The sequence below is a fragment of the Vombatus ursinus genome, unplaced genomic scaffold, assembly GCF_900497805.2.
Source record: "Vombatus ursinus unplaced genomic scaffold, bare-nosed wombat genome assembly UNPS02000582.1, whole genome shotgun sequence".
Classification (NCBI taxonomy): Eukaryota; Metazoa; Chordata; class Mammalia; order Diprotodontia; family Vombatidae; genus Vombatus; species Vombatus ursinus.
In genome coordinates, this window is record NW_020940360.1 from 18,703,302 (window position 1) to 18,714,904 (window position 11,603).

The following is an 11,603-nucleotide window of genomic DNA, read 5'->3' on the forward strand; positions in this document are numbered from 1 at the left end:
TTCCTCCTTTGTTGAAGGAAGTTTCAAGAAGTTCATTAGATAGTAGCCACAGCCTTGAAAACACTAGATTCATGGCTATAGTCTTCCTGGAGGTAATAGGATGAAGAAACTCTAAAATTTTGGAAAAGCTTCATAATACAGAGGAATTGCCATCAGACATTGAATTGGGATTTTGAATTCTGGCAGCACTTGTGTAACCATGGGCGAGGCATTTATTTTACTTAACCATACTGAGTTTCAATTTTCTTATCTATCAAATGAAGATTATTATACTTTTGTTACCTACTTAATGCAGGGTGATTAGATTAGTTTCCTTCTGGGGAGAGGGAGCTTTCATTGGAGGACAAATTGAAAGAATAACTAGAATCTAAGATATCAGGCCACTACAACAAAATAATTTTACCAACCCTTGGATTTATCCTTATCAGATCTAATCATTCTTAAAGTATTTGAAAGGGTCCTGGGTCTACATGCCCAAGATTGGTACATTTGTAGAAAGTTCCATCTCCCTTTGTCCTCTTGAATATAGATAAAGTTAGTCTTAACTACCTTGTATAATTCTAAATCAGCCTGTGCTTCTAAGCAGGATTGATTTCCTTGGATTATTATCGTATATGTTACTTTATTTTTTTTTTTAGGATCAGAAGAATTTAGGGACAAATGGGTGACTTTGAAGTAAAGTACATATTCCCTTGTATCTTTTAGTTTCATGAATGATCCACCAAGGTTTATGTGTATAACCAACAGGTATTATCATGTAGTAGAAGTTGGCTGGGCAGTCACTTGTTTTTGCTCTCCCAACTCAAAAGGAAAGGAGAGAAATAGATTTTTTTTTCAGAACATGCCTTTTTTTCTCACATTGGCAGGCCAAGGGGTAGGATGTCCTCTTCAGTCTCTGATTCTACTACACTGTTTTCTTGGCAAAGGTAGATTTGTTTGAGGCTTTTGATATGCAAGGTATTCTCCTCTTGTTTTGACAATAACTCAACCTTTAGCCAAAGGATAAATTAGTCCCAGTTCACATGGGCATCTCTCTCTCTCTCTCTGCAATATTAGTAGCTTATAATCAAAGGTTATTAATGAAAATCATAACCATGAGATTTTCTTCTCATCTTAAGCTTGTGGAAAGAACGCTATTAGGGTTAAGGAGAAACCATAACATTTTAGACAGAGAATTAAGTTTTCACCTTGTTAAATTCTGGGTATTTCTAGCTAATCACTATTGTCCTCCATTTTTCCCAGTTTGGCAAGGAATCTATACACAGGCATGCATCACAAAAAATTAAAGACAAAAAGTAAGTCACCAATTATGAATAGACAAAAAAAAACACTCTGAAAATTTTACATTCTTACCATTTGCTAGTAGTGAAAAAACAAAAGAGGGGCAGTTAAACCTTTAAGTCTTTATTTTGATTCCCCAATGAGTCATCATTAATATTATTAGTATATTTAGCTATCTCTACCACTGCCCCCCCCAACACACTTATTGTTTCCTTTTGTTCTGCTATTAGAGTCATTTTACAATCTCTCTCTGTTGGTGTCTGTCACCCCATCTCTCCTTCCCCCTCCCTCCTCTTTCCTCCCTGCCTACATCTGTGTGTGTGTGTGTGTGTGTGTGTGTGTGGGTGTCTTCCTCTCGCTCATACACAGCTTTGTTAAAGCCTTAAAAATGGACAAGTAAAATCTAAGAATAATCCTTGCTTCCCTTTATGGGGAGAAAGGAATGCTGTCTCTTAGGACAAAATCTCTCCACTGTTTGTAGTACAAACTACAAGTCTTCGGGCTTCTTCTTCAACAGACATTGGTGCCAAGTGCTAGCTCAAGTGACTTACCTTTGGCAAAAACTGTTATTATGTCATATCCAGGATCACATATGCCATGAATACATTTTGTAATTATATGGAGGGATGTGTGGCTGAGATCCTGATCTGCACTTATGTGTTATTTCTTGGGGTTATTGAGGGAAACTGTCCTGTAACTTTAATGGGCAATAAAATTTGCATTTTTAGGATTATTCAGGATTACATAACAGTTTTATACAATGGGAGAAACTGGCTAATGTCTTGGTTTGGGGTAGCTTAGGCATCCTGTTCAAGAAAGTAGATAGTGGAGGCACAGCCAAGATGGAGGAGTACAGACAGAGTCGCTTGAGCTCTCCCCTAAATCCCTCAAAATACCTTTAAATAATGACTCTAAACAAATTCTAGAGAAATAGAACCCACAAAAAGACAGAGTGAAACAATGTTCCAGCCCAAGACAACTTTTAAGGTAAGCAGGAAAGGTTAGTTGCACCAGGGTGAAAGAGCAGCACAGTCTAACACAAACTGGGCCCCTGCAAACACACAGTAAGCCTCAAGGTAACTGACTTGGTTGCAGCAGTGGTGGTTTCCAGACCTCTCAGCCCACAGATTCCAAAGACAACATTTAGAACGTCAGCAGGAAAGCTTTGCTGTACACAACAAACACAGTCCGGCTCTAGCCATGCCAGCACAGCCCTGGCCCCTGCAAACCAGGAGCAGGCCTTGGGAGTCACTGAATCAGCAAGGGAAGAAGCTTCTTTTGTTGCTCTCGGCCCACAGATGGCAAGGGGGTTGAACAGTTGGTCAGGAGGAGATTACAGGGCTCTCTTTGCTAGCACTGTGGCAGGACTGTGTTGCTTTGCCTATACTCAGTTCCAGGTAGCAGTCCTAGGTGGCAATCCCAGGAAAGGAGGAGCAATATCACAGCAGAGCTTGTGGACCACAGTGGAGTTGGGACCCTCCTCACAGCTCCAGGGCAGAAAAGAATGTTTGTGGTCCCTTACAGACCAGAGCACAGTCCAGGAGAGTAGCAAAAACCTTTCCTTAGATCATACCACCATTGAGAGAACTGAAAAATTTCAGATCCCCAGAAATATCTCTGAAAATAGAGGTACAAAACCCCTGAAACTTGGGACAATAGGCCTTCTACCCGGGAAGCAGAGCCCTACTTTAGCAAAGAGTTAAAAGTCAAGTGATAGGCTGGGAATATGAGGAAACAACAGAAAAAAAATTCTGAACCATAGAAAGTTACCATGGTGACAAAGAAGATCGAAACACACACTCAAAAGAAAATAACAAAGTCAAAGCTTCTACATCCAAAGCCTCCAAAAAATATGAATTTGTCTCAGGCCATGCGAGAGCTTGAAAAGGATTTTGAAAATCAAGGAAGAGAGGTAGAGGAAAAGTTGGGGAAAGAAATGAGAGTGATGCAAGAAAATCATGAAAAAAGAGTCAACAGTTTGGTAAAGGAGACACAAAAAATACTGAAGAGAACAACACCTTAAAAAAACAGACTAGACTAAATGGCAAAAGGGGTACAAAAAGCAAATGAGAAGAATGTCTTAAATAGCAGAACTGGCCAAATGGAAAAAAGAGGCACAAAAATTCACGGGGAAAAAAAAAACTCCATAAAAAGTAAAATTGGCCAAGTGGAAAAGAAGGTCCAAAAGTTCCCCGAAGAAAATAAATCTTTAAAAAATAGAATTGAGCAAATGGAAGCCAATGACTTTATGAGAAGTCAAGAAACAATAAAACTAAACCAAAAGAATGAAAAAATAGAAGACAATGTGAAATATTTCATTGGAAAAACAACTGACCTGGAAAATAGATCCAGCAGAGATAATTTTAAAATGATTGGACTACCTGAAAGCCATGATCAAAAAACAAATGAAAAAGAGAGCCTAAAAATCATCTTTCAAGAAATTATCAAGGAAAACTGTTCTGATATTCTAGAACCAAAGGGTAAAATAGAAATTGAAAGAATCCACCAATCACCTCTTGAAAGAGATTCCAAAATGATAATTCCCAGGAATATTATAGCAAAATTCCTGATTTCCCAGGTAAAGGACAAAATATTGCAAGCAGCCAGAATGTAACAATTCAAGTATTGTGGAGCCATAGTTAGGATAACACAAGATTTATCAGCTTCTACATTAAAGGATCATGGGCTTGGAATATAATATTTCAGAGGGCAAAGGAGCTAGAATTACAATAAAAAAATCACCTACCCAGCAAAACTGAGTATAATACTTCTGGGGAAAAAATGGACATTCAGTGAAATATAGGACTTTCAAGGATTCTTGATGAAAAGACCAGAGCCGAATAGAAACATTGATTCTCAAATACAAGACTCAAGAGAAACATAAAAAGGTAAACAGAAAAGGGAAGTCATAAGGAACTTAATAAGGTTAAAATGTTTATATTCCTATGTAATAAGATGATACATTTAACTCACAAGAACTTTCTCATTATTAGGGCAGATAGAAGGAATATATACAGACAGCGGGCCCAGGTGTGAGTTGATTATGATGGAACGATATTTTGTAAAAAAAAATATGGAAGAGGAATGTACTGGGAGAAAGGGAAAGGGAGAGGTAGAATGGGGTAAATTATCTCACATAAAAGAGGCAAGAAAATATTTTACTGTGGAAGGAAATAATAGGGAGGTAGGGGGAGTGAGTGAACCTTGCTCTTATCAGAATTCACTCAAAGAGGGAATAACATACACACTCAAATGGATGTAGAAATCTAACTTACTCTACAGGAAAGTAGAAGGGGATAAGAGAAAGGAGATAGAAGGTAGGGCAGATGGGGGGGACAGGGTAATCAGAAGCATAACACTTGAGGAGGGACAGGGTGAGAGAGAGAATAAAATAAATTAGAGGGGATAGAATGGAGGGAAATACAGTCAGCAATAGTTACTGAGAAAAATAATTGAACCAAATTCTCTAATAAAGGACTCATTTCTCAAACATAGAGAGAGTTAAGTCAAATTTATAAAAGTAAAAGCCATTCTCTAATTGATAAATGACTAAAATATATGAACAGTTTTCAGATGAAGTAGCCAAAGCTATCTATAGCCATATGGAAAAAAAAATGTTTTAACTCACTATTGATTGGAGAAATGCAAATTAAAACAATTCTGAGGTACTACCTCATACCTATTAGATTGGCTAATAGGGCAGAAAAGGAAAACAGCAAATGGTAGAGGGGATGTGGGGAAAATGGGGCATTAATGTACTGTTGGTTAAGTTGTAAGCCATTTGGAACTATGCTCAAAGGCCTATAAACCGTGCATACATATACTTTGACCTAGCAATACCACTACCAGGCCTGTATCCCAAAAGAGATAAATAAACAATCAAACCAAAAGGAAAAGGACCTATCTGTACAAAAATATTTATAGTAGTTCTTTTCTGGTGGTAAAGTATTGGAAATTGAGGGGATGTCCATCAATCAGGAAATGGTTGAACAAGTTGTGGTATGTGATTGTGATGGAATACAATTGTGCTATGGAAAATGATGAGCAGTATGCTCTCTGAAAAGCCTAGAGAGACTTTAATGAGCTGATGCAAAGTGAAATGTACCGTGTACAAAGTAAGAACAATATTGTAAGATGATCAGCTGTGAAAGACTTAGCTATTTTTAGCAAAACAATGATCCAAGTCAATTTTGAATGACTTATAATGAAAATGCTATCCATCCTTAGAGAAAGAATTGGTAGTCTCTTCATACAGATTGAAGCACACTTTTTCTTACCTTATTTTTTCTTGAGGGATTTTTTGTTTGTTTTTTGGTCTATGTTTTCTTTCACAACATGACTATTATGGAAGATAAAAAGAAAGCAGGTAGTGATTTGGCAGTTTTATTAGAGGTAATTTCCTTGAGGACAGAGGCTATTTGATGTTTGTTTTTGTATAACCATACATGGAAGCAGTGCATTTGTGCATTGTATGCTCTTTAAATTAACTGTTGGGTTGAACTGAAATAGTGTCCTTATCATTATTTAATATTTTACATAGAGGTTTCCATGTTATCATCAACTTGAGCTATTCTGTCCCTTTGAGTTAGATTTTATGTAACTACTCATTTTCTATGGTAATTATTTTAATATATTTTGGAATAGGATCCAATAAAGATTAGAGTAGGGATTGACTGCATAATTCATTGATGAAGAAAATCTTATTCTTGTTTGAAGACTTTAAACAGCAAGTAATTTTAAATACATAAAAAAAGGGGCAGCTGGGTGGTGTAGTGGATAGAGCACTGGCCCTGGATTCAGAAGGACCTGAGTTCAAATCTGGCCTCAGACACATAACACTTACTAGCTGTGGGAACCTGGGCAAGTCACTTAACCCCATTGCCTAACCAAAAACAAAAACATTAAATAAATAAATATATTAAAAAAAAACCAAAAGAATATATTTGTCCTGTCTGGGAAAGTCAGCAAGACTAGTATGTAAAATATCACATTAAGATAACAACAATAAAATTAATAATTACAAGACAGCCAAAAGAAGAGTGATTCAGTCAAAGCCAGTTATTTAGTTTTTTTTAATGAAATACCTCAATATTTTCAATGAAATACCCATCTTTAGTGGGTAACACTAAAGAGGCTACCAGGTTACTTGATAAGTTTCTGGGATAATGCCATGATTGTGCATAAGACAAAATTTATAGTTGTTTCCCCTACAATATGTATTAACCGCCATTCACTATGCAATCTATCAGATCACTATTTCTGGATTTGATTTGGTCATTAAAAAAGGTGGGAAAAAAAACCAAATGGATGTTTTCTTTTAACCATCCTAACCACCTAACCATATTCACCAAACAATCAAATCAATCAGTCAGTCAGTCTAAATCAACTTGAAAAGTCAATTTAGTTGTGTACATTGACCCAAACAGGAAAGATTTATAGAATATGATAACTCCATCTGAATTTCCAACTTTTAAGCTGAATTCTATGTTGTTAAGAGGTTTTTTCCATGGCCAGACCATAATATTCCATTTGAATCTCATTCTTATACACTTAACATATATTCTTTTAGATAATTGTTATTGTAGTTATTTGTATATATGTACTTATCTTGAAAAAAATAAGTTCTTCATAGACTTTAGAGTCAGGGAGGAATATATTTAGCATTGGAATTAGATACTGACTGCATGGTTTATAATGGCTTCTCAGGGACAAGATTATGAAGATTACTTAAAGAGCGGTTAAACAGATTTGCATTACTTAGATAACAAGCTTGTGCTTACAAGTCTGAAAACAAAATGAATTTTGTTTAGAGGACCTAGCTAGGATAATCCCAAACTATGTGGTGTGTTGGGGGGTGGTTGGTTTTCTAGAAGGAAAAATGGCATATTTTTAATGTGATCCTAAGGAAGCAGACACTTTTGGCATAGAACAGATCATGGGGCTACTCTAAGCATAAAAAATAATAACTGGATACAACTTTTTTTTAGAAATTAAATATCATTTGCACCATATAAAAAATTTATATGCAATTTCCATCTCCTGAAACTTGGATGTTATTTCAGTATACCCTTTCCCCTTGTGCATAAATTCTAGAAAATATATTATGTGCTTTAATATATGTGAAGACAAAGAGTAGTAGGCAAAGAGAAAGCTTTAAATTTGGAGTTAGAGATCAATACCATTTTAAAAATAATAAAAATAAATAAATAAAAACAGGCAAAGCCCCTTGGATCCATTTCATATTGGATCTAATATTTCAGGGAAAGTTAACTTTAGATCAGCCAGATGTAAGTTCAAAGCGTGCGTCCTTTACTGACCAGTTCTTCAAATGAATTGTAATCTCAATGAGGTGAAAGACTCTTTCTTACCTATACTTTGTAACTTCACCAGAGGGAGGATGTATGAAATGTAGCCCTCACTGTCTCATGGGAGCCAAATGTTAAATTTCCAATATGAACATTTACCCCTCGGAAATCAGCAATCATTATAAATTAAGACTTGAGTTATTGTTTTATTGATTGTTTAGACTTAAGAAAGTGAGGGGAAAATGTTAAGAATATAGCATAAATTAAACTTAAAAGTATTTTATGCATATTTTTTTGGTAGAGTAGGTTGCTAAATAATGATTTGCATACTCCTGCACCAGACTCTGTATTGCCTATAGTAAGTATTTTATACATGTCAGTGCAATTGACTTTGAAGTGATACCTTGCCTCCCAACTACTTCATTTATTTATTTTATGATGAACGGAGAGACATTGTAATAGAGTGGATAGAGAGCTGCCCTCACAGTGAGGAAGACATGGGTTCAAGTCCTATCTTTAACATGTGCTATTTGTGTGACCCTGAACAAATCACTCCTCAGTGTTCCAGAAAACAGTGAGAGTGCAAGTTACCAATCTTCATGGGTAGAGACTTCTCAAACCTTTCCTACTTCTGTCCCAACACAGAATTACTTGTACCAGTATAATCACATGTCTGGTCCAAATTACTACTACTAGTACTACTACTACTACTACTCCTTCTACTCCTCCTACTACTCCTCCTGTTCCTCCTCCTCCTCCTCCTATTCCTACTACTACTCCTACTACTAATAATAAAATTAAACCCTTAATAATGATATTCTAAAAATACTCATACTATATTTGAGTGCTTTATTCACCAAACCCTATACTACAAAAAAGGGGAAAACGTTTGCAATAGAGTGTTAGCATCAGTTGTAAGTGTGTGAATTGTAGCTTAGAAAATCAAGTGAGTGAAATAAAACAAACTAACACTTATTGCTTTGTGCAACCATAAGGTCCCTCTAAAAGTTAATTGTTTCATGCTAAGATGATGAAGAGTTGATTCAGAGAATACTTATAATATGATAAAATGGAAATTTTTACCAGAAGTTTGGTTTTAAGGGTGACTAAAGGTACTTAAATGATGTCAGTATTTTACTGCATGAGGTTTTGTTATTGCTATTGTTATTAAAAAATAATAGCTGTCATTCAAAAATTAAAAAAAAATAAAATCTGCACTGATAAACTGATTAGATCCAGTAGGATAAGAAGAGGAAGAAGCAGAGGATTGTTTAAGGGGCATATATGCTTGCCCTTTCTTGCTAAGAAAAAACACAACTGCATTTGTAGAAACTTAACTAAGCAGAAATTTACAGTGTCTGCTTAATGTTGCTGACCTGCCAGCTGGAAAGAGCACTGGGTTTAAAGGGTTTAGGCTCTCAAAAAAGTCAAGACTTGGCTGATCATCTCTGGCTCAGAATATTGTGAGACATGAACGCTCTTTTCAAAACTGGCAGGAAAATAAAGGAAAGAAATTGAAAATCTAAACACAGAGTGGCCAGTTAAAGTTTAGACAATTGTAAGGGCTGTGTTTTATCTGTAGTTTTTGGTTGTTACCCAACAAGACCTTGGAGTAGGGAGAGGGGATGGGTGGGGAAAGGATATCTCCAACTTTTCTGAAAAAGAAAAAAAAAAAGTTCTTTCCTGTGTAGATTGTAAAATGTATACCTTTTCCCAACATAATCAAGACTTTATTTTCCCCATTTCACCTTAGAACATTCTACTTGTTTTATTTTTTAAAGGAAAAATGATCTGTTTAAATAGGAAACTTTGGATTTTTTATAAATGAATATAAAATTTTTAAGGCAACCAAGAGGATGAACTTAATCCCTCAAATTAACTCATTCCTTCAAGACTACCAATTTCAAAGTAACAATGGAAAAACAAATGGCTAAATTCTAATTTTACTTTTTTTTTTCCTGGTATAACTCTAGACCTGTGCTTTCCTCAGTGTGGAACTTCATTCTCTGAAACAAATTAGCAACTTTATCTATCTATCTATCAACTTTAACTATCTATCTCAATGAGATGTCTGAAGCACTGTAAATTTAAATGATTGACCTCCATCACACAGCCAGTATGTCTATGGACTTGACCCTGTCTCTCTGATTCTAAGACTGACCCTCTATAACATCATGTGTCCCGCCACATTCTGATTAATTACCCTAAAATAACATTGCCTCTTCCTATTTTATTAGGGGAATGTATCACGGTGTGGGCACCAAGGGAGTTCAAATAAGAAAAAAGACTTATTAGTTTCTTTTCTTCAAATTTATACTGTGTCTGTGTGAACAATCAGCTTAATAGAATGGTGCCCTCCCCCAAGAACATATAAATAATGCTGCCAATGACACCCAGAACTGTCATAGGCCTGATTAATTGCATTAATACCAAATCTAATATTAAAGATAGTCAAAGTACATTACTCCAGGGTTCTTTACAAATTGTGGTGCCATGGGCCAAATATTGCACATGGAGCTGTGTTTGTCATTTCTACCCATGACCCAAAGAATTGCTTAGCTCAGAGGTGAATAGTCATCAGTCAAAATTGACAGAACTTTGAGGCAGACTACCTAGCTATTTTTGAGTGAGTGAGTGAGAGAGTGAGTGTGTGTGTGTGTGTGTGTGTGTGTGTGTGTGTAGCTATCTATATTGATGTACCGGATTCTACCTTTTTAACAAATTGTTATTTTTTTCCAGTAATCACTTAAAATTTCAGTCCTGAAGCCCAAGTCAAATTTTTAACACAGCAACACAGCAAGAGATATTCTTCTCTGTGGATGGGATAAAAACAAAACCTAACATCACTGTGACTGGCACATAGTAGTGATTTAACAAATGCATGTTCATTTATTGATTGTGCTTAAATTCCATTCTCTAGAGCAACAGTTCTTAACCTTTTTTTGAATTGTGATACCCTATGGATGTCTGGTCATACTTTTGCATATGGATCACTTCTCAAAATAATAATTATAAATGTATAAAGTAAAATACATAGGAATACAAAGGACACTAATGATGTTGAAATATTTATCAAAAAAGTTTTAAAAAGCAAATTAACAGACCTCAGGTTGAGAACCTTTATTCTAGAAAAGCCAGACAATAGTTACTGTATATACCTTTTATTATTATTATTTTAAAACAACAAAACTTTATTCACACAAGGTAAAATAAGGGGACAAATGGGGTGCCTCATTGTGCTGAGCCAAAGCTCAAGTGGGAATGAGAGGCTCCAGTTATGCTGCATGCCAACAATGAGTGGGTTCCTGGACACCAAGATGACCAAATCTCCCCTCAGGAACACCTTGGAAATGTAACAATCTTTGTTCACTTACTTTGGCTTTTTCTTGCTTTTGCCATTTTTAGGTTCCTCTGTCCACATCTTCTTTGTCTTCTTTAAGACCATGTTATAGTGCTTGTTGAAGACCTTCACTTGACCTAGCAGTTTCTTGTTATTGTAGAAGTTGATAAAAACCTAGGTGTTTTTCTTCGCTGACTGTGTGAGCACTTACAGGGACCCAGTGTTGACTATCTCTTCTTCCTGCTTTGGCAGCTCCTCAGGGATCATTTTGCTCTTGGGTTTGTTTAAAAGACCCATGGTGGTGGTGGCTCCTAAGTAAGTCCTTTGGGTTCCTGCTTTCCTCCTGCCACTATTTCTGCTTGTATCTATCCTTTAAAGGCCATCTAGGTCTATTTTCTTTCTAGGATGACCAAAGCCCTTAAATTTAAAATTTGATTTTTTTTTAATGAACTTAAATTGTTCCTGTTTATCAGAGAAACAATTTGCTTCAATGATAGAAAGTGGCTACAGGTTATACCAGTATGCAGAAGCAGTAAGAAGAATAACTTAGAATCAGCCTGATATAAATTAATTTTCTTTTTTCAAAATTTCAAATGTTCTCCATTTTAAACTCAATTTCAGAAAGAGGGTAGGGCTAGCTGATCACCTGCCACCTCATATGCTATTTTGTACTATTC

At 35.8% G+C, this 11,603-nt stretch overlaps 1 pseudogene; it reads right to left on the reverse strand.

Annotated features, from left to right (window-relative positions):
• Nucleotides 1-11,223, reverse strand: part of LOC114037482 — a 13,401-nt pseudogene extending 2,178 nt beyond the window's left edge.
• Nucleotides 11,224-11,603: the final 380 nt, after the last annotated feature.